Source organism: Ambystoma mexicanum, chromosome 8, assembly GCF_040938575.1.
Source record: "Ambystoma mexicanum isolate Mex_15411 chromosome 8, UKY_AmexF1_1, whole genome shotgun sequence".
NCBI lineage: Eukaryota > Metazoa > Chordata > Amphibia > Caudata > Ambystomatidae > Ambystoma > Ambystoma mexicanum.
In genome coordinates, this window is record NC_090929.1 from 815,435,278 (window position 1) to 815,448,232 (window position 12,955).

A 12,955-nucleotide genomic window follows, 5' to 3' on the forward strand; every position below is an offset into this window, starting at 1 on the left:
AAATAAATGAACAATGGGAGATATATATATATATATTACATGGCCCGTGGTAGCGGCCGTGTAGTTATGGTTAAGTTGCTAAACTCATAGGAAGACCACTTTTTCAGCAGCTTATAACTTCGCCCCCATCTCAAAGAATCCTCACCAAATTTTGCAAAAAAAGTATATGGCCTGCTCTTAATTTCACTGTTCGCTCTGCAGACAGATGGCTTATTGGCTTGCAGTTCGCTGTGCTGGTGACGAACTTTAGACGCGACTGGTGGTTGGCTGGAGGGAAGCGTGTTGTGCGTGGTGGCCGTGGTAGGTTTGGCGAGTACGGTACGTGGCCAAGTGTTACCATGCATGCCTCCATTGCCGTTTAGTGGATGTGGGCAAGGGCTAGGCTTTTGGGTGCATGGGCGAAGGCCATAGGCCTCCACATGTACCTAAGAGGCTAGGGCTCAGGCACAGCATTGTCTTCAGGGAGGGTAGTAAGACATTGCCACATGGAAGTATTTTTTACCATCACAGTTTGGCAACATGCACCATTCACGGAAGCTACTCACATATACTTAATTGGCGGGTAGCTGCCCCAGCCGCTATCATTCTTTGGTGAGTGCAGGCTGACTCCATTGTGGCTAGGCAATGCTTTGGAGAGACTATGAGGATATTTGCAGTTGGTGTACTATGTTGTGTTGTGGCTTCAAAGCCCCTACTTCCTTTTGTGCATGGCTAGGGCCCTTGGAGGTAACAGTCTGGCCACTAGCTAGAAGTAGTTTTGAGAATGTTGCCTTGTTTGGGTACGTTAATATACCCATACATACCTGTACACAGGAAAGCTACATGGCCACATGTTCCCATGCATGCCTCTATTGCGTTATAGGGGGTGTGCCCAAAGATTAGGCGCTTGGGTGCATGGGCGGAGGCCATAGGCCTCTGCATGTACCCAAGAGGCTAGGCCTTGGGCACAACCCCCGCAACACAATACGGCCATGTATGGGAGCACAGTGCTATAGATATGTGCTTTGTACACTTATGTATAAAGAGTGGATTACTTTTGCCTTAACTCTTTTGGCTAAGTTATTATAACCATACATTCTTACATCCCACACTTTTAAATATGTAAGTGCGCACGTTTGTAAAATCATTTTATAGGACATGTTAGCCTTCCTACAGCAGCAGTGGTGAGACATGCAATTATTTCCCTTTGGAATGGTGTGATCGTCAACAGAGCCTTTCTTCAGGGAGTGTAGTAAGAGTATGGGACATGTAAGGATTGTTTTACCATCACACTTTTGACATATGGATCATTTACGCAGCTTCTCACACATAAATCATTGTCGGGTACCTTCAGAGCCCATTGGGGATGGGGAGAATACTGCAGATGATATTGGGATATTTCCATTCGGTGTATTATGTTGTGTTGGGAGTGGCAAGCCCCTACACTGCCTTTTGTGCATGGCTAGGGCCCTTGGAACCTAAAGTCTGGCCACTGGTTGGAAGTAGATTTCTGGATGTTGCCTTCTTTGGGTCTGTTCCTATGCTGATATTTAACTCTAGCGTACACTCTTGGAAGTATGCATCTCTGCTGTGGGTGGTCACTATAACTGAATCGGTGTGGAGGACATTTTTCAGTTGGTACACCGCCAGAGGTGGCGTGCTGTGCCTGCACTTGCATATGGTGTACGTCATTGGACTTGTTGCCGTTCACGGACTGACAAGCCACCATTACTGTTTGGTACTGTGGGCCCCTGATAATACTCTGCGCTTTGAGAGTGAAGAAAGACATTGCGGCGTGACACGCGGAACTAGGCAGCATACATTTTAAGTATGGAGAATTCATATGCCGACCCACATACATTTGCACTGAACAAAACCATGCATGCCAATAAGTCCTACTATATACAGGATGGCAGGCTGTCTGACTGTTAGCTTTCTTTTGCGTACTTCTTGAGATGGCCAAGAAACGTGGTTGGCGTTCCTATTGTGTGCAATTCGAATGTGTGCATCGCTCCCATTACCTATATGTGTTTGCACGATACACCATGGCATAGCTGACTTCAGTTGTGGAGATTCATTGCTCACGGTGTTCACTCCAGGTATTTTCGTAACATGCGTGCCAAGCTGAGGGCACTCTGTCATGTGTGCACCTCGCGCCAGAAAGGAAAATAAACAAAAGCACACGTGCACACAGAGCATACGGTTCCAGAATATTCCCATACATTACGACCAACACTGTGAATTGTTGCAAGAGCTTTATTTTGCTACAGAATGATCATGAGAACGTGTAAGGTGGCTGCTATCATTGCTCTTTTATTTTGCAAACAAAATCGAGTGCAATGCCGTCTGTGCACTTCTCTCCTTTTGTTGTTGTGTAACAAAGTGGAAAAAGGAATAATGGATTGTCCTTGGTGGCCTGTGTGGAAGAAGGCATTTTATTTGCAAGGTAAACAAGGTACTAGTTGTTGCCTCTGTGATGCCTTATATCCAAAATGTTTGCAGGTTGGTTCGTATGGCCGGAACCGCAAATCGACAAACAGGGACATATCGGTCGGCCCAGATAACAACGGTGGAAAACACATTGCTTATGGTAATCTTGATATGCTTGGTCCACCACCCGTCTTATGAAACGTGGAAGGGGTGGCATGCGCAATAAGGTGTCAGGTATCTAAGAGGAAACAGGAATAAGAATCGATTAAGTAGGCGTTATTTGTGCCAGCATACAAGACACGAGTTTGCAGGAAGGATGTCGTCATATGTGGCTGCCTCATGGACCATGTAGTGAGTGTTATTGAGCAGCGTCATATGTTAACCCCCTGCTTTGCTCTCTGTTGTGTACGTGATAGTGTCCTTGTAGCCCACCACACAAGCAAAATGCCTTTCAAACGTTGCCACCTTGCATGCGTTTCCTTTTAATAAAAAATGACAGTGCTAGCGAGTGTTGTTAGACCCATGCCACAATGTTGCTGTGTGTCCCCAAAGGAAAAAAGTTTTTTTAAAAAACCCTCATGGGGGTCCCCTTGGATTGCATGAGAATGCAGGAGCTGTTGTGCTAAAACGTGCAACATTGAAATGTGACCTGTCCAAGTGTGCCGGTTGACTGTTGCGTGCACCTCTGGCCGTTATTACTTTGACTACAATGAGGGTGGGTAGAACTGGTGATAGTGAGAAAGGGCATAGTGAAGGCAACATGTAGCATTGTACAAGTGAGCATAAGGGGTGCTGTTTCACAGCACGAAATGTGTTCCCTTTTCGTCTTGTTGCCTTTTGTGTCTGGATTTGCAGGGGATGTGGAAGAATGGCAAGAAAACAAAGTTCAATCACAGTTGCAATGCACAGGAATGGTGGAGACATGGCACTGTAGCAGCGCGTGAATACTGCTGTCACAAAGCTCTGTACAATGAACACAGAGTAAGTGTGCGGTAAAGTAAATTCATAATTATGCATACAGAACTGCAGCCACATACATTTTAATGTTAATACACATTTCCATGCTTGTATTGAGTATACAACAAATTGCAGTGTACGGCATATTAAATCGTTGTAGACTACTCTGGGGCACATGGGCAGAGTGACCGCAGTGTAAGATAGCTTTCCTTTTTTTGTACAATTCCATACAATTTCTGCCCTTGGCGCTAATCATGCTTCCCACTCAATGCTGTTTTACAATGAGCATTTGTCCTGTTGAACAAGAGGTGTGTTAGGTTTCGCTTTCCGGTGATGATGCTGGCCGAATGTAGGTAGTGTCATTACTGTGAAGTTAGTACGACATATAAGGAGAAATGTTGGTGCAGTACACATGCTGCACTGAATGCACAGATGGTAAAATACATAAATTATGCACTTAAAGTCCTGAAGGAACATTTATATGTGCAGTGTCTTAGGAGGCAATGGTGGATGATGGCAGACTGTGTCCGCCCTGGATCAGTGTACGTGGGTGGCTGGGCCATTGTACGCAGTTTGGTGCCTTGCAGTATGAACATGTTTGGGACTGTAGTTAGTTGTGGGAAGGGTCTACACTATTGAGTGCATGGCTGGAGCCTGTTCACTGTTCTGGGTGTAGTGAAGCGTGTAGGGCATAGCCACAAGCTTTGTTGTGTTTTATAGGTGTACATTGCAAATTGTGGCATTGGTATGTGCATTGCAGAAGTAAGTGCACACATTGCACTGTGGACATTGTACAGACGTATGATAGCAATAACTTCATACTTACTGTTTGGATGGGGGAGGACCGGTGTTTTTTGTGTAGGTAATGTGGAATGTTGTAGTACTTGTTGCTGCATTATCTGTGGGGAATGAGAAAAGAATATGTTAGAGCAGGTATTTTGTTACTTTGTAGCGCAGAACATTGCATCCATTTGTTTAGTTTGTGGACCCTCATAATTAGTACTTCATAAGTACTATACTTTGAACCAGTATACTTTGCACAGTTCTTGTGTTTCTTTGCATAATCATTGGGTCTGTGGGGGGAAAAAAATCCATGCTGCATTAAAAAAAAAAAAAAACTCCAAATGTCCTCACTGGTATGGTGCACAATGATTTACAGTAACATTTGCAGTAGTTACAGCAATTTTAAGGTGTGCTCTTGAAGTAGGAACAAATGTAATGGTTTACGATTTCTGTCATATACATGTGCGTAGGATGGTGTTTTGTAAATGTTTACCTGCTTCCTTTTTGCAGCACTGTTTCTTTATGCATTTGGTTGCTGATGGTGCTTTTGTCATGATTCCAGTGCAGGTACAAGCCACATGGTTCAGTGCCAAGAGGATCTCCCCACAGGACAGCGAAGAGGAAGTGTTGAGTATCGACCCCACTCCAATTTCCCCCCTCCCATAGCCTATTGAGTTCACACCAAAGTATGTGACATATGAAGAACAGTTAAATCAGCAGAGAGCAGCAGGCAGGCTCTGCCCAGTACCTATCAGTATGATAGCACCTATTAATATACCAACACCTAAGAAAACCTGGACAGTAAGATATCCATTAAAAAAGCCATACCTACATTCTAAACAATATGATGGTTATTTGAATAAAATACCCAAAGAAGATAATGAAGGAAGATGAATGGTGACGTCATAAGAAATCGGACTGACGCACATATAGAAGATATAATGACCTGAGAATACTGACAAGAGACGAAATATAGAGATGATACCATGGATAAGTGACATCTTGAGCCAAGTTGAAGAAGTTGATGTCAAAATGAAGAAGTTTATGCCACATACATGATGAAGATATTTAGTTAGTTTAAATGTGTACATATGCAAAGTAACTGCAAGAGGCAAAGAAATTGTGAAGCTAGCTTATGCTCAATAGTCGATAGATTGCGGAAAGCACCAACGTTTACAAGTATATACCTCAAGAAGCACTTTATGTATGAATGCAAGTCCACTATGCATATGAGCAGACTTGAACAAAGGTTAGAAAAGGCCTCAAATGGAGTGTGTCGCAGCAAGAAAATCGAGAATCGAGACGGAGCAAAACTCAGCTAAGGATGGCCATGCCAAGAAGCCAAGGTCTTATCTGTCTGGAATAAGCAGACATTGGATACAATTAAGGAGAGAAGAGAACAGAGGATCCTGTTCAGAAAGGTCAAGATAAGCCACAGACAGAGAACTGATAGAATTAAATAAAATATGCGAAAAGACACGGAGAAAAGCCAATTTCACGGTGTCCAGTCACGTGACAGAGGCAGGCTGGAAGAATGAGACTTTCACACCTATGCATGGATCCCCGCAATGCCCATACTCCTTAAAAGTTCCCAGAGCATAGAGCATACTCAAGGCCAAACTACAAATTGACACATGACTACTGAGGTTATGATTGTAGCATAATTGGTGGGAAGCTGGGGTGCAGACGAGCTACTCTGCACCTAGATGTTCTTTCTGCGTGCTGCTAGACGTAGGTGGAAAAGTATGAGTGGGGTTGATGCCAACCCAATCATAGAGGACCATGTAATGTAGGGTCCTATAGTGAGTAGAGCCAATGAGATGTCGTACTTTTAGTGACGTTCATAGTGGCCATTTTGAAGGGAGGGCTTAGTGGCTTAGTTGCCCGACCCGACAGTGATTATCCAATCCCCTTTCCCTGTTACCCTATACAGATATAGTACCTATATTAAGTTACCTTCCTATAACCAATCACGTTGCATGTTAGGTTTTTAATGTTGCCACGTAGAATGACATTAGTACGCGCGTAGGTTGTACATCACCATTGGCAAGTTTTTGCTATAAATATTGTGGTGTTTCTAAAAGTAAAGAGAGCAAGAAGATCGAGCGATTGCTGATGTTCGTTGTACTCCCCTTTTTATGAACTTGTCATTAAACGGACTCACTTTGCCAAACTATTACGTTGTCTTGATTATTTGATGCACGAGTATGAATCTGCATCCCCATCTATCTCGAGGGTACTGCTGCTCATGTTAAAGGGCTGTTTGGAGATCATCCAGTTCACTTGGTAGCAGAGTTAGATGGTTAGATTAGATAAAGATACCCATCGACCGTCGTCATAAGTAACTTCAGGTCCTCAGCAATATCACGCCACCTTTGCCATCCAGTCGATATAACGAGAAGCTCTCCGTAGATAGTGGATAGATTAATTGAAAAACTCTGCAAGTTAGGAGTGACGGGTGCCTTGCTTTCTCCCAACAAAAAAAAAACTCCGACATCTACGAGTAGCGGATCGGACGAGCGACACAGAGAGGCGGTAACGAAGGCGGTGATCCCGAGCATCCGTAGATGAAAGACATGCGAACGGTGAGTAAAAAAGACTGAATGTTTTGGCAAAGCATGCATGCTTAGAAAACAAGTAAGGGAAGGTAACGGAGGGAGGTGGGATAAAATAGAATGTCAGAATAACAGTGTAATGTATATATGAGGGGAAAGATATTGACTCAAGTGTGGCCGAGGAATATAAAGAGTTAACGCGAGTGTGGCCGCGATAAGAATATACGCCCAGTTCCAAGATTTTAAAGAATGCTAACAGAAGCCGTTATCTAAAGTCCTGTAAATAGGATGATGTAGGAGACCGGACTGATTAAAGACAATCCGAAAGAGATAGGCTTAAGTTCCATATCGGAACAGACATTAGGGTTAAGATGCATCTGAGGGAGCAGACGTCATAATTGAAAACAGTTTTTATGTGGAAAAAAGGTATGAAAATTGCATGATTGTAGAAGGAAATTATTGCATGACATGAATTGATGGTTGTTTTTTTAGCAAGATTAAAGTAAAAAATAGTGTTGAAGTAACAGGATTGGAGCTTGCGACGATTGGTGCTCGCTCATATTGTTGATTGCTGAGACGCAATTGTAATAAAGTGAGAAGTGAAAAAAAAGCAAGTGTTTATGAATAAGGTGTAAACGAGTTAAGCATGAAGACATCACTCTGTTAATACACATATGCAAACAGTTGCTGAAACACTCACCTAAGCTTAAACAGTACAGTGCGGAATGGGTTAAAGGGACCGCAGACAAAATGTTTATGCCGTGGCCCCAAGGCGGATCACTATCCAAAATGGTCCTGCAGCATATGACGACATATTTACATGCCACGTACACTGGCAAAAAGTTAGTAAAGAGGAAGGATTGTACCCACTGAGGGAACTGAAAGCAGCAACGGGATATAGCAACCCGTCATATGAGTCACCTACGCAAAGTAGTGACGAAAGCCCAGAGAAGGACAGGGAAAGCAATATTGCCTCCAAAGTCCTGAGGGACAAGGAGAGACGCGAAAAGGAAAAAGATAATCAAGCATGAGCAAGTACATCTCTAGATACAGGAAGAGAAGTAAAGAGATGGAAAGGAGAGGAAGATAGAACTGATGAGATGGCACTCACACAGAACGAATGGATGGGAGGGCAGATTTTATTGAAACTCGATGGTAAAGGCATTGAGGACATAAGACAAAGGGGAGAAAGAGACACAAGAAAGAAAGGATAAGGAAAAAGGACGATTGAGAGATGAAGGGGCAAGAAAAAAGGATAGGCAGAAATGAGAGCAGTTATATCATAATGAACAGGTCAGAAAACAGGAAAAGGCGGAAGAACAAAGAAAACGCGATAATAAGCAGAGAACAGCTGATGATCAGGAAAGAATAGAACAAAGGAGAATAGAAGAAGAGCAAAACATACGAGAGAAGAGAATAAAAAGACAGAAAGATGAGGGAACACGAAAGGTGAATGATTGAAGAGATATTAGGAAAAAGGAGGAAAACAGCGTTAGAGAGGAAGCAAGGAAGTGTAGAGAAGTTGATGACGACAAAGAATGTAAGGGAAGACAGAGAGCGCAGGATCTCGAGTATCTGGAAAGGGAGGTTAGAAAACCCGATCCAGTGGTAGAATGGGAAGATATAGAAGAATTCTTCCCTGGGTACGATTCAGTACCAAGCACATCTAGAGTAAATCTAGAAGATGACTTCGACACCAGAAGTATCGAAGAGACAATCTATAGAATATATGATGAGATGGGACTAGAAAAAGTAGCCCCAAGGAAAGAGAAAGGATGAGCACCTTGAAAGCACTCAGTTGTATGATACTGAGGACACTTCACCCAGCAGCAGACAGAGAGATGTCATTAGATAGGCTGACTCTAAATAGAAATGAGGTGAGAGAAGCTGCACGAGTTGGGCACAGGCAATATCAGACGAAGAAAGGGAAGCCTGTGAAAGAGACGAAAGAAGAAAGGAGACAGAGCGAAGTAACGAGAGACGTCTCTCTAGGGGTAAGGGAATAAGATGGTCGGATTCAACCGCGTCCATATCTAAAGTACCAGAGTCAGTGACACAGTCAGATCGGCATGAAGGACCGCCGCACGGTCAGAGGGGGGTGTCTCCCCTGCCATATGTAAGCAGGTTAAGGACATTGCCAGGCAGACAGCGATGTGGGAATATTACCCCTGCGGTAGACAGACAAATGATGAGAAGAAAAGGAGTTCAGTCTGTCACAGTTTCCCTTATTAGAGAAGGGAAGGACAAGGCCACAGCATATACCATGGCCACAAATGGATAGAGGGAATCTAATGGATAGAGGGAATCTAAAAAACAAGCTTCCAATGTTGGCATCTGGAGCTGGGAAATGGATACACGAGAAAAAATTACGGGAGGTAATACGTTGGCTATAGGGGCTATCAAGGGTCTTTTGATCGCCATACTTGGTGATAGAGCTGACGATGTTTGGACACGTGCAGGTTACCCTGGTGTGACAACAGTCAACACTGTGCATGACGGAGCACCATTTAACAATTGCAGAACAGCGGTATGGAAAGCGCTTCGAGTGCTATACCCGGACTCTTCTGACATGGGAGCTATAATGATGTGTAAGATGAAAGAGGGAGATGATCCGTTGCTTTACATTCAGCCGTTTCAAGACGCATGGGTACTGGAAACTCATGAATCTTGGGGGAAATCTATACCCATGTTTTACCATATAGTGTGTCAAGGGCTGCCAGAACAGGTGCAGAAGCAGCTCAAGATGTTGGGAGGAATCGAAGCTAAGCCATGGTCAGAAATACAACTGACAATTGCGCAAAAATACATCGCAAAAAGAATGATGCAAGTAAAGGCGAAGAGGCCAAATTAGTGCAGAAAAAATTGTCAATATATGCCATTAAAGGGGCAATGTTAACTAGCACAGATGGATCAAATGCACAGCAAGTCACTAACCAAAGTCAGTTCGATCAAAGCAATAATGGGTTTAGCCCAAGAGAAAGAGGCTACCGAGGAAGGGGATGGCAAAATAATCAGGGAGGCTTTCAGAATATGCACGTCGAAAATCAGAATATGCATAATGGACAAACCGCCGCCAACGTGTTGGACGTGTCGGATGACAGCGCATCTAGCGCGTATGTGCAGAAAACAAGGGATAGTGCAAAATGACCAATTTACAAGAGGGGTGATGATGAACCCACCTGCATTCTCGCAGCAGGGTGGAGATGGATTTGCTCAGAATCAAACTGTACAGCAGCAAGCGCAGAAAATGCAGCAAAGCTTACAGTCACAGCAGACTGTGAGCAATTTCCCACAAGTGAAGTCTCAACAATCCCTGAAGCAACTTCTACAGACTACAGGCACAGAACAGATATTGAACTCTAGAGCAGGAAAAGCCACTAGTGATGGAGGAAATCCATTCACTAACTGTGGGACGAGATTGTACATGGACTAGGACAGCTCACTGGGAGACCTGATGTGTTCCATTCTATCAGTGACACCAAACCCTCATGAGGAACCAAGGGTGGTTGTTACTATAGGGGATAAAGTATATTCATTCTTAGTGGACATGAGTGCAACACGCTCGTATATACGTGAAGGCAAGTTTTCTTTATCCAGTGATGCCATGAACATCCAAGGTTTTACAGGAGCTACAAGTCATGTTCCTTTTACAAAAGAACTTCCAGGTTCCATAGGAGAATGCGACATGAAGGTGCCACTGCTTTATTCATGGCAAACACCTGTCAATATATTGGGACGAGATTTAATGACAAAGTTAAATATGACAATCATTCAATGAGGAAAGAATAGTGTGTTCAACTCCAGGAATGCACTATTTAAACGTGTGCGAAATGATCAGAGCATACGCAGGACGAATGGCTATGAGAGCTATTCCATTAGAACCGGAGATATTTGCATATGGAGTGCGCATATTAATGTCATGGCTATCAGGCCTTGCAGACAGAACAATGAGAACACCAGTGGAGTTTCTGTTCAGACCAAGAATACCTATGCATGAGGAAAAGGGACAAGTGTTTCCCTTAACAATACAAGCAGCCATAGTGCGAGGAGGGATGGCATTGCTTGATGGTTGTGATTATGAAGGCAGACAATGGTGCGCAATAATCGCCATTGGGGAAGGTTACAGATTGACTGACGTCACTGATGACGATCTGTTTGAAGAACAACTAGGTGAAGATGAGATGACATTTGAGGTAAGCCTCACTTATTGGGTGAAAATGATTAAAAGAGAGGTGCCCCAAAGAATGATGCTAGCACAAAAACCTCCTAAATATTTTGATGACGACATGGCAAAGGTGCCTGTCTCAGTATGGACTACAGACCCTTATGACGTAGGCTTACTGAAAGGAGTCGGAGAAGTGAAGATTTAATTGAAACCAGGAGCAATTTTACCAAAAGCATGAGAGTATCCCATGTCTAGGGAGACGGATGAAGGGATTTTTAAGACAGTTTCTGCCATGATGGATCAGGGCATCTTAGTGACATCAGAGTCGTCATGCAATACTTCGATTTACCCAGTGAAAAAAGGGAAGGGGGGTCTTGGAGGCTAGTACAAGATCTTTGCCTGAAAAACCAGATAGTAGAGGCCGAGTTCCCTCTAGTCCCTAACCCGTCTACAATTCTACTTAGAACATGGGAGAAACCTACCGTTTGCAACCCCCTAATTAAACCTACAGCTGACGACTGCAATAGAGTCCAGAAAGCTTTTGCTGAGACGCTCCTGAAGGCTCAAAATAAAATCAAGCAAGAGATACAAACATCCTCACTGCTAGGTCTCGCATCTAAACTTAACCAGTCCAAAACAGCTACCTGTATTGACTCGTTAAAAGCCCAGACTAATCAGAATCTTGCAGCAGCTGGTCAATCAGACCGACCGGCCGGTTTTGAGTTTAAAGAACCTTCACTAACTGAAATGTTGGGTTTGCTTAAAACTATGCCCAGGTGAACTTTTTCCTTCTAAATTTATTCTAGAGCACTGGGACTTGTTTGCTCCCTTCCTCTGGTCGGTTCGTTAACTCCTCTTTTCGCATTCGTTAACTCCTCTTTTGGCATTATCCATCAGTCTATTAAAAATGTAGCCGTCGAGGGGGCGTGGCCGACGGGCGTGCGATGAAGACGTGATTTCTCGTCGCTCCCAGGCCGCCAGCCTAATCCCGAATCCATCCTGCCTTAATAATTACTTTGGAAATAACCAAATACACCTCAGCGAAGCGCGAAACACTGTTGTAGCAAAGCGCGGCACAGTGGACCACAACCGGTGTGTAATTCCGAAGTTACGGCGGTCGAAGATCAGAGACAACAGACCGCGAAAAGGACATCCAAGATGGCCACCGGAGACATGGAATAGGCGGAGAGCGCAGCGACCCAGTGAGGGAACCGGCCTAAGGAGAGAGGCGACTATCCCCGGCTGCACTGACATCGGGAGAGCGGAGGACAGAACGCACACTGGCCCCCACCTGACAGAATTGGGGAAAGTGTGTGACCGAGCGGAGTCAGTCCACACCCGCCATCCCCTGTGGCGGATCAGCGCACCCGTGATGCGTGATGGCGGTGAACATTCCCCCCTGCACACGGCGGAGAGAGGAGATCCTTCTCCCGCCCCTACATAGCGACGAAGAGCACACAGCCTGCAGCATCTAGGGCGTGCGGGTGGAACCTACAACCCAGAGACCCAGAGTGCGCACTACATCCTCGTCAGTGTGGGCACTCACGTGAACCTATCCCCGCGCACCACAAGAGGGGAAGGTAATAACACAACCTCCCCCCCCACCCCCGAGAGAAACCAATGAGGGGCCGAAACAAACCCGCATCCAGCCGATAAGACCCACGACACGGGCGCGGGCGCTCCGCGTAGAGCGCCTGCTAGTCCTCCCCCAGTGCAGCAGTAACACCCTGGAGCTGCGGAAAGGCGCCGATAAAGAAAGTGGTAAGGAGAGGGAGAAGAAGGAGACGGGAGGTGGTAACCACAGGCACAGATCCCTGTCCGCTCTCCGGTCACGCCAGCATAACTACAAAGACCCCACGGACCCCAAATGCCCCTACTTCAACACAGCACCAACCACGCCGGCATGATACGGCGAGGACATTAAGGCTCCACAACAGCACGCGTACATAGGCACTCCTCCCGGGCCAAGCCACACGACACAAGGGAGGAGGACATAATACTATCAGAGCCAAGTAGAAGCAACCCCTTAAAACTCTGAAACTGCGGTATTGGGCATCAATATAAAGGCAAGATACCCATAGCAGGA

The 12,955-nt window shown here is 44.9% G+C and overlaps 1 long non-coding RNA gene across 1 annotated transcript; it reads right to left on the minus strand.

Annotated features, from left to right (window-relative positions):
• Positions 1-2,219: 2,219 nt before the first annotated feature.
• Positions 2,220-9,974, minus strand: LOC138472478 (uncharacterized). The gene is made up of 2 exons (XR_011268614.1): positions 4,193-9,974; positions 2,220-2,647 (listed from the first exon to the last, which is right to left on the minus strand). It is a non-coding gene; the product is annotated as an uncharacterized lncRNA (long non-coding RNA).
• Between the last annotated feature and the right edge of the window lie 2,981 nt (positions 9,975-12,955).